Below are 13,606 nucleotides of genomic sequence, written 5' to 3' on the forward strand. Positions count from 1 at the left end.
CAGGACAAGATGGTTTCACTGCAGAATTCTAGCAGATCTTCAAAGAAGACTTAATATTAATACTCTTTAAATTGTTCCACACAGTAGAAGCAGAAGGTATATTACCAAACTCCTTCTATGAGGGTACAATTACCCTGATTCCTAAACCAAACAAAGATGCAACAGAGAAAGAGAACTACAGACCGATCTCCCTCATGAACATTCATGCAAAAATACTCAATAAAATACTGTCAAACAGACTCCAAGAACACATCAAAATAATTATCCACCATGTCAATTAGGTTTCATCCCAGGGATGCACGGGTGATTCAACATACAAAATTCCGTCAATGTAATACACCAGATAAACAAACTCAAAGAAAAAAAAAACCACATGATCATCTCACTAGATGAAGAAAAGGCATTTGACAAAATCCAACGCCCCTTCAGGATAAAGGTCTTGGAGCAATCAGGAATGCAAAGAACATACCTAAACATAATAAAGGCAATCTACAGCAAGCCAACAGCCAACATCAAATTAAATGGAGAGAAACTCAAAGCAATACCACTAAAGTCAGGAACAAGGTAAGGCTGTCCCCTCTCCCCATACTTATTCAATATAGTACTTGAAGTTCTAGCCAAAGCTATAAGACAACATGAGGAGATGAAGCGGGATACAAATTGGAAAGGAAGTCAAGCTTTCCCTATTTGCAGATGACATGATAGTATACATGAGTGACCCCAAAAATTCAACCAAGGAACTGATACAGCTAATAAAATCCTTCAGCAACATAGCAGGATACAAGATCAACTCAAAAAAAAAAGTCAGTAGCCCTCCTAAATACAATAGACAATCAGGCTGAGAAGGAAATCAGAAATACAACACCCTTTACAATAGCCACAAATGATATAAAATACCTTGGGATTACTCTAACTAAGCATGTGAAGGACCTATATGACAAGAACTTTAAGTCCCTGAAAAAAGAAATTGAAGAGGTCAGAAAATGGAAAGATCTCCCATGCTCACGAATAGGCAGGATTAACATAGTAAAAATGGCAATCTTACCAAAAGTAATCTACAGATTCAACCCAATCCCCATCAAATTACCAAGACAATTCTTCACAGATCTGGAAAGAATAATATTCAACTTCATATGGAAAAACAAAAAACCCAGGATAGCCCAAAGAATCCTGTACAATAAAACAACCTCTGGAGGCATCACAATCCCCGACCTCAATCTCTATTATAGAGCTACCATATTAAAAACAGCTTGGTACTGGCATAAAAACCGACATGTGGACCAATGGAATTGAATTGAAGACCCTGACATTAACCTGCACACCTATGAACATATAATTTTTGACAAAGAAGCCAAAAATGTACAATGGAAAAAAGAAAGCATCTTCAACAAATAGTGCTGGCATAACTGGATGTTAATGTGTAGAAGGCTGCAAATAGATCTATATCTGTCACTATGCACAAAACTTAAGTCCAAGTGGATCAAAGACTTCAACATAAATCCAGTTACTCTGAACCTGATAGAAGAGAAAGTAGGAAGTACTCTTGAACACTTTGGCACCGGAGATCACTTTCTATATATGACACCAGTAGCACAGACACTGAGAGAAACAATCAATCAATGGGACCTGTTGAAACTGAGAAGCTTTTGTAGAGCAAAGGATATGGTCAACAAGACAAAGTGACAGCCTACAGAATGGGAAAAGGTCTTCACCAACCCCACATCTGACAGAGGGCTGATATCCAGAATATATAAAGAACTCAAGAAATTAGACATCAAATTGCCCAACAGTCCAATTAAGAAATGGGATATAGAATTAAACAGAGAATTCTCCACAGAGGAAGTTCAAATGGCTGAAAGACATTTAAGGAATTGCTCAACATCCCTAATTATCCAGGAAATGCAAATCAAAATGACTCTGAGATACCCCCTTACACCTTTTGGAATGGCTAAAATCAAAAACACAGAAGACTGCTTATACTGGAGAGGATGTGGAGCAAGGGGAACTCTCCTACACTGCTGGTGGGAATGCAAGGTTGTACAGCCACTTTGGAAATCAATATGGTTCTTCCTTAGAAAATTGGGAATCCATCTCCCCCAAGACCCAGCTGTAGCACTCTTGGGCATATACTCAAGGAATGCTCAATCTTACCACAAGGGAATTTGCTCAGTTATGTTCACATCAGCATTGTTTGTAATAGCCAGAACCTGGAAACAACCTAGATGCCTGTCAACTGAAGAATGGATAAAGGAAACAGTGGAGTATTACTCTGTAGAGAAAAACAATGGCATCATGAGGTTTGCAGGCAAATGGATGGATCTAGAAAATATCATCCTGTGTGAGGTAACCCAGACTCAGAATGACAAACACGGTATGTACTCACTCATAGGAGGATACTAGATGTAAAACAAAGATGACTAGACTGCTACACAACTCCAGGGAGGCTACCTAGAAAACGGGACCCTAGGAAAGACACAGGGATCACACAATGACAGAGAACTGGATAAGATCTGCATGCACATCCTGGACGACAGTGGAAGTAATGAAGGGCAAGATTTGAGGGAAAGAAAGCTTAGGGGAGCAGGAGATCCCAGCTGGATCAAGAACAGAAAGGGAGAATGAGGAATAACAGACCATGATAAATGAAGACCACGTGAGAACAGGAATAGGCAGAGTGCTCGAGAGGTCCCCAGAAATCCACAGTGTTATATCCTCTGTAGACTGCTGGCAATGGTTGAGAGAAAGCCTGATGTGACCTAGTCTGGTGATAAGATAACTAAACACCCTAACAGTCGTCTTGGAACTCTCATCCAATAACTGATGGAAGTAGATGCAGAGATCCTCAGCCAGGCCCCAGGTGGAGCTTCAGTTGTCCAACTGTCGAGAAAGAGGAGGGCCTGTAAGAGTGTGAATTGTTGAGCCCAAGATTGGAAAAATCACAGGGACAAATAGCCAAACAAATGGAAGCACATGAATTATGAATCAAAATCTCTGGAGCCCCCAGCTGGATCAGGCCCTCTGGATAAGTGAGACAATTGAATAGCTTGATCTGTTTGGGAGGCACCCAGGCTGTGAGACCGGGACCTGTCCTTAGTGTGTGAGCTGGCTGTTTGGAACCTTGGGCTAACACAGGGACACTTTGCTCAGCCTGGAAGGAGGGGACTGGACCTGCTTGGACTGAATCCACCAGGTTTAATTGAATCCCCAGGGGAGTCTTGGCCCTGGAGGAGATGGGAATGGAAGGGAGGGGATGGGGGGAAGTTGGGAGTGGGGGCAGGAAGGGGGGAGGACAGGGGAACCCATGGCTGATGTGTAAAATTAAAACACAAATATAATAACAATTAAAAAATAAATAAATAAATTAGAGTGAGGATGGAGATATAACACTATAAAGAATAAGGTTGTTCCTAACAGCCATAGGTTCTGAAACAAAAATCTCCAAGTCACTAATGGGATAGCTCATGATATGAACTGTTACATGTGGAGTCCTCAGAGGTTCCCCAAACAATATATGCCTTTGCCACTACTTTTAGTTAGGCACCATAACTATGTAAGACCGTATTCCTGAAGACACCACATACCTAGTTTGCAAAATATAGAAAAATCAAGGTGGACCTGAGTTGAAAGCTTCTTCCTAATGGTTTGTTTCATAATGCTGGAAGGTGTTCTGCAGGATGCTGAGGAGCATCAGCAATCTTACCTAGCTATAGAGCCACGAACTATAATATTCAACAACTAGGCAAGGTATGTCTACTGTTGCCATAGCTGCATATCTGTTATGAGGGCAACTGAGTTCTCTGTGGTTGAATTTGAAAGGAGTTCATGCTTGATTCTGCGACCCAGTTAAAAACCTAAAGCTGAGGAGGTCCTAAAGTCCTCAGAGCTGACTGGGCTAGGAAAAACATAAGAGAGTTTGGGAGGTGAGAGCAGTAAGAATGACTGACCTGCCTGGACTGAATCCATCAGGTTTAGATGAATCCCCAGGGGAGTCTTGATCCTGGAGGACACGGGAATGGAGGGGAGGGGCTGGGGGGAAGGTGGGGGTGGGGCGGGAGGGGGGAGGACAGGAGAACTCATGGCTGATGTATAAAATTTAAAACACATAATAATAAAGAAAAAATAAATAAATGCATGAAATTCTCAAAGAAAATTTTCATTAATAAAAGCTATAATAATCCAACCAAAAAACAGATTATAAAGATAAGTATAATATCATAAAAATATATAAATACTTTTGGTACAGGATTATAAACTGGTTCAAAAGTAGAGTTTCATATCCAGCTAAAGTATTAATCAGATGTGAGTCAAATACCATTTTAAAAATAAAGATGAAAATTATTTTTTTGAAAAGTATTATTGCAAGTACATTTGAGTAAATTCTCAATGAACTCACGCAATCAATATGCTATGGAAAGGTCCCATGTGTAATGAAATGCACCATCTGCATTATACTGAAGCCTAAGATTTGTTGCTGTGGATGATTAATTGGTAAATAAAACACTGATTGGTCAGTAGCCAGGCAGGAAGTATAGGTGGGACTAACAGAGAGGAGAATTGGGAGAACAGGAAGGCAGGAGGGGAGACTGCCAGTGGCCACCAGGACAAGAAAGATGTAAAGTACCAGTAAGCCATGAGCCACATGGCAAAGTATAGATTAATAGAAATGGGCTAAATATAAGAGTAAGAGCTAGACAAATGTAGGCCTGAGCTAATGACCAAGCAGTTTAAATAATATAAGCGTCTGTGTGTTTATTTTATGAGTGGGTTGTCGGACTAACAGTCCTTGGTGGGGGCTGGAGAGAAGGTCTCCAGGTACAATTTGTAAACAATGTTGTTATATCAACAAATAGATTAGTTTAATGATGCTTTGATAACAGGTTGGACACAAGATTCCATGGGGTGGAGGAAAATGTAACATCCATAAGGAATTCTTTGGACCTTATCTTCTGTATTTTTTTGTACAAATAGAGTTTTCTAAATACTAGAAACTCAATTAAAAATATTCCCAAAGAAATGTAATTTTGTAAATAAAGATAAGACTCATATAGAAAATGAGTGAAAATAGAAAAGAGGTGATCTTAAAGATCACCTTTCTTAATCATCATTTGCCAAGTGACATTAGTATGAAGAACAAAAGTTTCATTTCTTCCAACAAACATAAAGAAAACATTATACACATATGACAAACTGTTAAGAAAATTGCTCACAGGTCACAGTGGTTCCTGAAGCTCCATATTGTTGTGTATGTTCTTCTTCAATTTTTCTGAAAATGAGAGACTGTTGTATCTTTGTGGCCAAAAATTCCTTCTACTTCCCATTGTGATATTTGAGAAACCACCTCAAAATCAAAATAAATTAGAAGAAAGTAGGGAAAGAAGGACAGAGGAAGGAAGGGAGGAAGGGAGGGAGGAAGAAGAGAGGGAGGAAGGGAGAAAGAAGGAAAGGAGGGAGGGAGGGGGGGAGGAAGAAAGAAAGGAAGAAGGAGTAGAATGAAACAAGAAAGAAGAAAGGAAAGAAGAGAAAGAAAGAAGAAAGGGTAGGCAGGCAGATATCAAATTGATTAATATATCAGTAATTCCTGACATTGTTGTATTCAAGTGTTTATTAGCAACTGGGAAAAAATAATCCTGATTGCTCTCATTTTCTTAAAGCAGAACGTAATCAATGCTGTCATATAGCTCCTGGTAACAGCCTCCCACACCAAGATCAATGGAACTTGGAAGCTACCACAGGAAAAAATTTGAACGTACATCAAATTTGTGGCGCTCATAAAGAAAACACATTTTTCCTTCATGTATTTTTAAAGAGATTCTTGTTCCATTAAGTCTTGTGGGTGGTTTATCTGTTCAGTACAGCAGATAGGACTGAACTTCAGTGGTATTCCATTTTTCATTGTAACAGAATACCGTTCAGTTTTAATAAAGATGTTAGTTGTGATTTTATTACCATTAGGTACCTGGTTACTCTGTGGGGACTGTGTAATGTTTGTGAGTAAACTTGGCATACATCCTCACTTTTTTCCACTTTGATTTGTTTTCTTAACCTTTAAGAATCAAGAGCTATTTTCCCAAACAGAAAAGGGAACTGACATTTGATCAGGTATATTTCTTGCTTTGTTTTTAGTAGCATATTAATTATACAATTAGTAAAATAAACTATTATTTTAGAATACTGTTTTATGTATACACATGTTTAAATCTATTTTCCTTTAGACCATATTTTTATGTAAAACTACTAGAGTGGACACTATGGCATTTAAACCTATGACTAATGCTAACTGTAGGTCTAAACTCTGAAGACTAGTGGAGCTGTGCTTTATTAGTAGTCATCTAGGGAAGCAACATTTCTTTTTGGTTTTTCACTATTCATTTTCCATCAGCTTTTCAAGCCTAAGTCATTCAAAACAGAATAATTATTTTAGAGCTAAATAATTCATTTCAACATTCTATTTTTCATTAATTTTAATATTTTATGCAATTGACAATAAATATTTGACAAGAAACAACATGTAAATAGGCTTTTGCATTTGATACTTTTGAAAAATAATATTTTCACTGAACCCAATATTCTAAAATTTATTGCATATGCTATTTTTGAGCCTAAAATCATGAAATTTTTATATCTAAAATTATTGGAGTTAAAGCAATTACCTTAATGGGATCTTGCAGTCTTTGTGTATGTGCTGACCTGAGACTTGAACAGGCTGGATGGCCCAGCTGGGTCAAGAGCTCCAAACATGCTTTAGTGTTTTAGAGTCTGAAAGTGTTGCTAGATGCTCATTTTGTAGGATCCCTGCATAGAGCTTAAAACATTAGTTACCCCCATTTCGTGACTAATTTTAATGAGCTACAGAATTTTCAATAATAGATTTTATGGTTATTGTATCTACTTTTTTTTGCACAGGCCATTGAACTGTTTTCATTGATGCAATCAGTATAATTTAGGAAGAAAAAGTGGTTCATTAACTTTTTCACTACCAATTGAAAGGGTAAGATTTCTTGTTTCTTTTAAATTCTCAGTGATGACTCAGTTTCACAGTAGTTTTCTAAAGAAATCTTGGATAGTTTGGAGGGATATTTTAATAGTATTTTTCATCAGCTACCCACTCAATAGTCTTTTCATAATCTCTACCACATCCAGGAAAATATTGATTTTTTTTATAGAGAAATTCAAAGAATCTCATTAAGGGTCATCAGAGAATACATCTATTCTTGATAGATACCCGCTGCTCTTTATTTAATATATGACATCAATATTTTGTTGTAGCAACGGAACCTAAATTTCTGTAGTTGAGCATGAGTATGAAAAATTATATCAATAATGTACTGGAAATTACATTTTGTTAAGGCCTTGTGAAATTGTTTCATCTCATTATTTCATTACCACATGTCATGAAAAGTTAATGTTCAAATATACCAGTGACTAAATCGCTCTCTTTTCTTAGATTGTATTAATATAGTACATACAATTCTGTGGGGTTTTTTTCTGAGCATTTCAAAGCATATGAAAAAAGGGGGTTTCCTTTTTTAAAGATTAAGTTATTTTTAGTGTGTGTTTTTCTGCATGTATGTATCTGCACAGCATGTATGTCTGATACCTTCAGAGACCAGAAGAGGGTGTCAGATCCCATGGAAATGCAAGTCATCCACTAGTACTGGTACAAAATTGCTTCATTTTCTTTTTTTCTACTGCATTAATGCAATTACGTTGCTAAACAATGCAATGGTTTGTCTATAAGACCATCCACCTACTAATTGCATTCTTAGTGATCCCAGGAAAACTACCCACAAGTCCATTCATATATGTAAAATCATCAGAAACAAACTGGCAAGAAAACAAGCATGTATAGGTCCATCCAGCTGTTTCATGAGATGATCCATTTTTATTGGAAACACAGGTGAGTTCATGAGCTACTAGATGTGGTAGACCAAAGTGGGAATCCATCACAAGTGAGACAATTTACAAGTACAATGAACACTTGAGCAGGGGTTATTAGAAAGCATATAATTTTAACTTTGAACTTTTGGACTGATTTTTCCCCCTCTCTTTTACCCCCAGGCTCTGGTTATCACCATTCTAATCTTCACTACTTTCTGCTCTACTATTTTAAGGTCTGCATCTGGGGAAAATCTATCTCTGTCTTATTTCATGTAGTACCCAATTAATTCTCCATGTTCATCATGATTGAAGATAATAATGATAGTGAATATATCAAATTGGTTTAAAGATTTCAAATTTATTTACCATAGATAAGTAAGTAACAATTATTTTAGTTGATGAATATGCTATTGTACAATATAGATATGAAATTAAGCTATTTTTGAAGAAACTATAGAAATCTGGATTTTTTTTCTTGAAAATATGAGATGTACACCTTCTTCCCTAAAAAAAGATGAAGCAAGCAAGCCCCATAGGACAAATGAGATAATGGCTTCTCAAGGTATTTTTGCTTAGACTCCCATCCTGACATTATAAAAGTCTGACTTGAATTGGTTTAATTAATATGAGGTAATATTCCAGAATATATGTTAGACTTAACCATTTGTAGCTCAATGTAGGACTCACCTCTGATTTGTCTCTTTTCCTAAGTACGAAGAATGGTCCAAAGGTCTGATTCCCTTACTCAGAAGGAAGCCAGAAAAGTAGAGTTCTAATCAGATGACATCAATCTAGGAAGCAATGCCAATGATTCCAATCATGAAAGACTACGTAACGCTAGAGAGAGGCTGAGTCAGAACCCTGGGCTCTTCATTGAGAGGTAGTAGAACATTTGAGAAGACTGGGCACTGCTCCATGACTCTGGTCATGTCTCAGATAATGTTTCACTTTTAATTGAAAAGATAGAAGTTCAAATTTTCTCAGTGATAATCTTATAGGACATAAGTAATACCCCATCCTTAGAGTTTAAACTTAAATTATAAATGTCAAAACTTGATTGGTCCTATGCCAGCATGAGCAAAAAATTACTCCAATGACTGAGGGTTAGAAGCTACTCACATAATTGTTTTCATATTTTCTTTGTGTGTAAGAGTGTGAGGACACCACATATATTGGAAGAATATGAAGATTGAACTCTTGTTTTAATTGATCTTTAAGGGGCTTTAAGAACCCATCATGCTTTGATTAATGATCAACATCACCATGCAGCTATCAACAGAGCAGCATGATTTACTTGAAACTCAGACTTCTGGACTCTGCCTCATGTATGTATTAACAAAGTTAATTATAATTTGGTATATATAAAAATTTGAAATCACTCCTTCCTTGAAAGTTTAAATAAGGATTTTCAATGATTTCAAATTGCATTTTAAAATTTATATGGCAAGGGCAGTATATTTTCATTTCATAACTCAGAAGTGCACTATTAAAATAGTGTAGATTCTGGATTTTTTGTAGCTATGACCTTGCATTTCTCTATGAAAGTATGTCTTATGTGTCCTCAATATGATCTCAATTCTTTTACAATCCAATCTATTAACTGTCACAAAGGACCAAAGGAAATATATAACTTACACTCCAGCAATTTAAAATACTGGCTTGAATTTCAGATGACTCTCCAAAGCTTTTTAGTTTCCATGACATCATTTATTGTATCTGATGTCTTCTAACTACTTCCCAGCAAATGCTAATGAAAATTAGTGAAAAATATAAAATAACAAAACATAAACAAGTAGTGAATATATGCTCTGGAATAGAAAACAACCCATTACTAAGGAAGAATTCCTGTTTATTTAACTAACAGTATCTATGGTTTTATTTTTGAAAAATATTGAGATACTCATCTACATTAAACATTCATAGCTATTTAGGCTGGGTAATGAGTCATTACTGACCTATTTCCAGTAAATTTAAAATACCATTTCAATGAGAAGGCAGTGATTTGTCACTAAACCCACATCCCTAAAAACACTAAAGAGCTCAACAAGTGTTAAGAAATCAAGGCCAAAACTGAAGAGGAAAGGGAAAGCTGGAGAGTTAATCAGATATGAACAGACATTCCCAGAAAAATCCACATTCTACATGGCTACATGACTGATTAGTTGAATTAGAATTGAATTATCTTGGGCTATTTTTGACTCCCTAGATAGCCACTTACTACTTACCTGTCTGCTTGTATGTCCTAACATCCTCAGGAAGATCAAATCAAGTCTTAGGGTACGAAGGCCAAGAACATCATCAGAGCAGCTGAGGCCTTCAACTGATTTCATGTATTGACTGAAATCAACTTAATCTATATTTACACCAAAGTATCTGAAAAGTGTTTTGATTTGTGACTTTGTTCTGTTACTACAAAACCTTCAGACTGTTGGTCACATGGGAAGATGTCCTTTTGGACAAACTGAATCTGCATTTCAGGACCAAAGCCACTCACCTTTGGCTCTAAAATAAATAATCCATTATTTAAAAAAAAAATTATCTCTGCTTCTGATACATAGGCGACTTTGAACAAATTTTGGGGATGACATTTTCTCCTATGTTTTCATACATGAAATTTCCTATGATATAGGTAATTTAATAACTTTAATGCACCAATGCTAGAGAGATGACTCAGGGGAAAGAGTATTTGCTCTACAACCTTGAGGACTGGATGACAGATCCAAATATTAATGTAAGCTGAGTATTTTGTATATGGGTCTAATCCCAGTGCTGTGAGACAGTCAAGACGATCCTTGAGACTTACCAGTTTCCAACCATGAAATTAGGAGAGCTGGTGCCGGGAAAGACCCTTCCTTGAAAGAATAGGTGGAAAGTAATAGAGGAGGATACCACATGGCCCACAAACATGTGCACCCCAACCCAAACAGCACATAAACACATGAACATTTAAGAATAATAAAAAGAATGCACCATTTTTGGAGAAACACTTGGTACAGGGCTCTGATATGTAGCAGAAATCTTAACAGCTCTTATTAATAAAATCAAACCTGAGCCAGGTATTGGAGTTAATGCTGGAAGATCAGAGAAGCAGAACAAGCCACAGCTACCTCACTTTGCCAGTTCCTCAGCTGATCCTGTTTCCTCAGACTGTAAGCCTCTGAGTCATTATCCAAATGAATCTCAGCTGAACTCCTCAAAAGCCTGAAAGCTTAACCAGCCAAATGCTTTTAGTTTCTGGTCCTCATGCCTTATATACCTTTCTGTTTTCTACCATCACTCCCTGGGAATAAAGGCTCACTTTCTGGGATTAAAGGCGTGAGTCACAATGCTTGGCTGTATCCTTAAACAGATGGATTTCTGCCTCTGGAATGCTAGGATTAAAGGCGAGTGCTACCATTGCCTATCCTCTATGTTTAATATTGTGGCTATTCTGTCTCTGGCCCCAGATAAGTTTATTGGGGTGCACAATATTTCAGGGAACACAATACCACCACACTGATAGTTCTTCCTGACTTCTGATAGATGGTCACTAATTCTATCATTATATATCCAGATGGAAGGCAATACCACACCATGTTGTTGCTGTATTTCATGTGCTAACAATAACACATTATAACTACTATTACATTATTTATTTTTCATCTTTTCTATCAAATGAAAATCATTGAGCTACTTCATAGGTAATTTGAATAAAATGCCGTAGAATTTGTCTTTTTCAAACCAACAGATGTTGATAACTAGAAACATGAAGCACTTTTATTGGTTGAAAGAAGGAGCAGAAACTGTCAGCTGTTTGCACATAAAAAAGTGTGCTCCACTGAAAGCTCTTTGCTCATCCTAATAAGAGACTCAGCATCTTCTGTTATTCACTGATTACTGGAAGGAAAGAAGAACCATTCAATATATACTTTTTTCTTGGATACCTACTTCTTTCTTTTTCATGAGGATTTTTGCTTGCAAAATTAAATATATCAAATATTACTTTAAAAATAGACAGCCAAAATGAAGGATAGTGGTTGCTAGCATATTGCTTGGTGAGCGCTTGTGAGCCCTTTAGTTATCTCAATCTACAGCCCTGGTGATTTGAATGGAAAATGCCTTCGATAGGCTCAAGTACTTGAACAGCACTTTGTCCCCTGTGAGTGGTAGTCTCTAGAGATGGTGTAGCCCTGTTGGAATAAGTACCTCACTAGGGGTGGGCTGTGAGAGTTGGTAGCCTTGACTTTGGAGGTTACTCTACCTGCCTTCTGCTTAAGGTAAAAGATGTGGTCTCTCTGTTTCCTGTCTCTGACACTTTGATGTCTGTGGCTGTGCCTCCCTACCCTGAAGGACTCATCCCTTTGGAGCCATGACCCCAAATAAACTCTTCCTTCCTTAAGTTTCTCTTTGTCATAGCATTTGTCAAAGCAGGAGAAAAGGAATTAAAACACAAGCACAGCAAAATCAAAACATCTATGCTTATACATGTATATGTGTGTATAAATACGTATGCCACCATTTTGTGATTATTTTTTAAAACCCACCATGATATCTTTTTATTGTTTAGATTTCCCTATGTTTAATGCATATTAATTTTTACTTTTATATATGTAAGTATGTGTACCATGTGTGTCTTGTGTACACAAGACAACAGAAGAAGATATGTAATCACATGGAACTAGTGTGGCAGATTGTGTGAGGCACTATGTAGGTGTTGGCAACTAAGCCTAGGTCCTCTTCAAAAACAACAAGTGCTCTTAACCATTTAGCTATCTCTGTAGCCCCATATTTTATGTTAATAGTAGTTATGGATTGCTAAATATTCAAATCAAAACATCTTCCTTATTTTAAAATTACTGCTTTATTTAAAAACTTTTATCTTAAGTAAAGATGTTGCAGAAGTTTCTTACATGGCTTATTATTTTTAAAGTACTTTTTGATCATTAGAGACATAACAACTGGATGATGGTAGTGCACACTTTTAATCCCAGCACTTGGGAGACAGAGACAGGCAACACTCTGTGAGTTCAAGGCCAGTCTGGACTACAGAGTGAGTTCCAGGACAGCCAGGGCTGTTACACAGTGCAATCCTGTCTCAAAAAACAACCACAAAGATGCAACATGAATCCAATTTTTTAAATAAACACTCTCTGATACATTAACATACATATATATGCTCCTGTGTGTGTGTGTGTGTACATATAGTTATATCTGTACGTATAGTTGTATCTTTGCATAAAATCTTGGACACATTCTTTGAATTCTTTCATTTTACTTTTTTGATGAACATTCATTATAAAGTCAGATTTTATAATGACAATTTTGTTCAAGTGTATTGTATTTGACCATACTTATTCCCTATTACCTTTTCCAGCTGCCTCCCTTCCCCACTAGTCTCCATTTGTTCACAAATGGAAGAACCAACAGTATGGAAACAAACCAAGGAAGAAGCAAGATTTCAGGAATCAACAAATATCTCTCAAAAATAACCATAGGAGTTAATAAGTCTTAACTTAAGGCACCAAGTTCAGCAAGCCACCTCATGCCTCCTTCCTCTTTTCATTTTAAATTGTTTTTACTCTTACTTTTTCCAGGCCTTTACAATTGAAAGTCTGCCTTAGCTCTGTACCTAAACTTGTTCTTACTGATGACCAATTCCATTGTGAGCCAATCCTCTTTGTTTTAAAATAGGACCAATATACTGATGACCCCCCAGCACAATTAATGATGTTTGCTCTAAAGGCTGCCA

This window comes from Onychomys torridus, chromosome 20, assembly GCF_903995425.1.
Source record: "Onychomys torridus chromosome 20, mOncTor1.1, whole genome shotgun sequence".
Classification (NCBI taxonomy): Eukaryota; Metazoa; Chordata; class Mammalia; order Rodentia; family Cricetidae; genus Onychomys; species Onychomys torridus.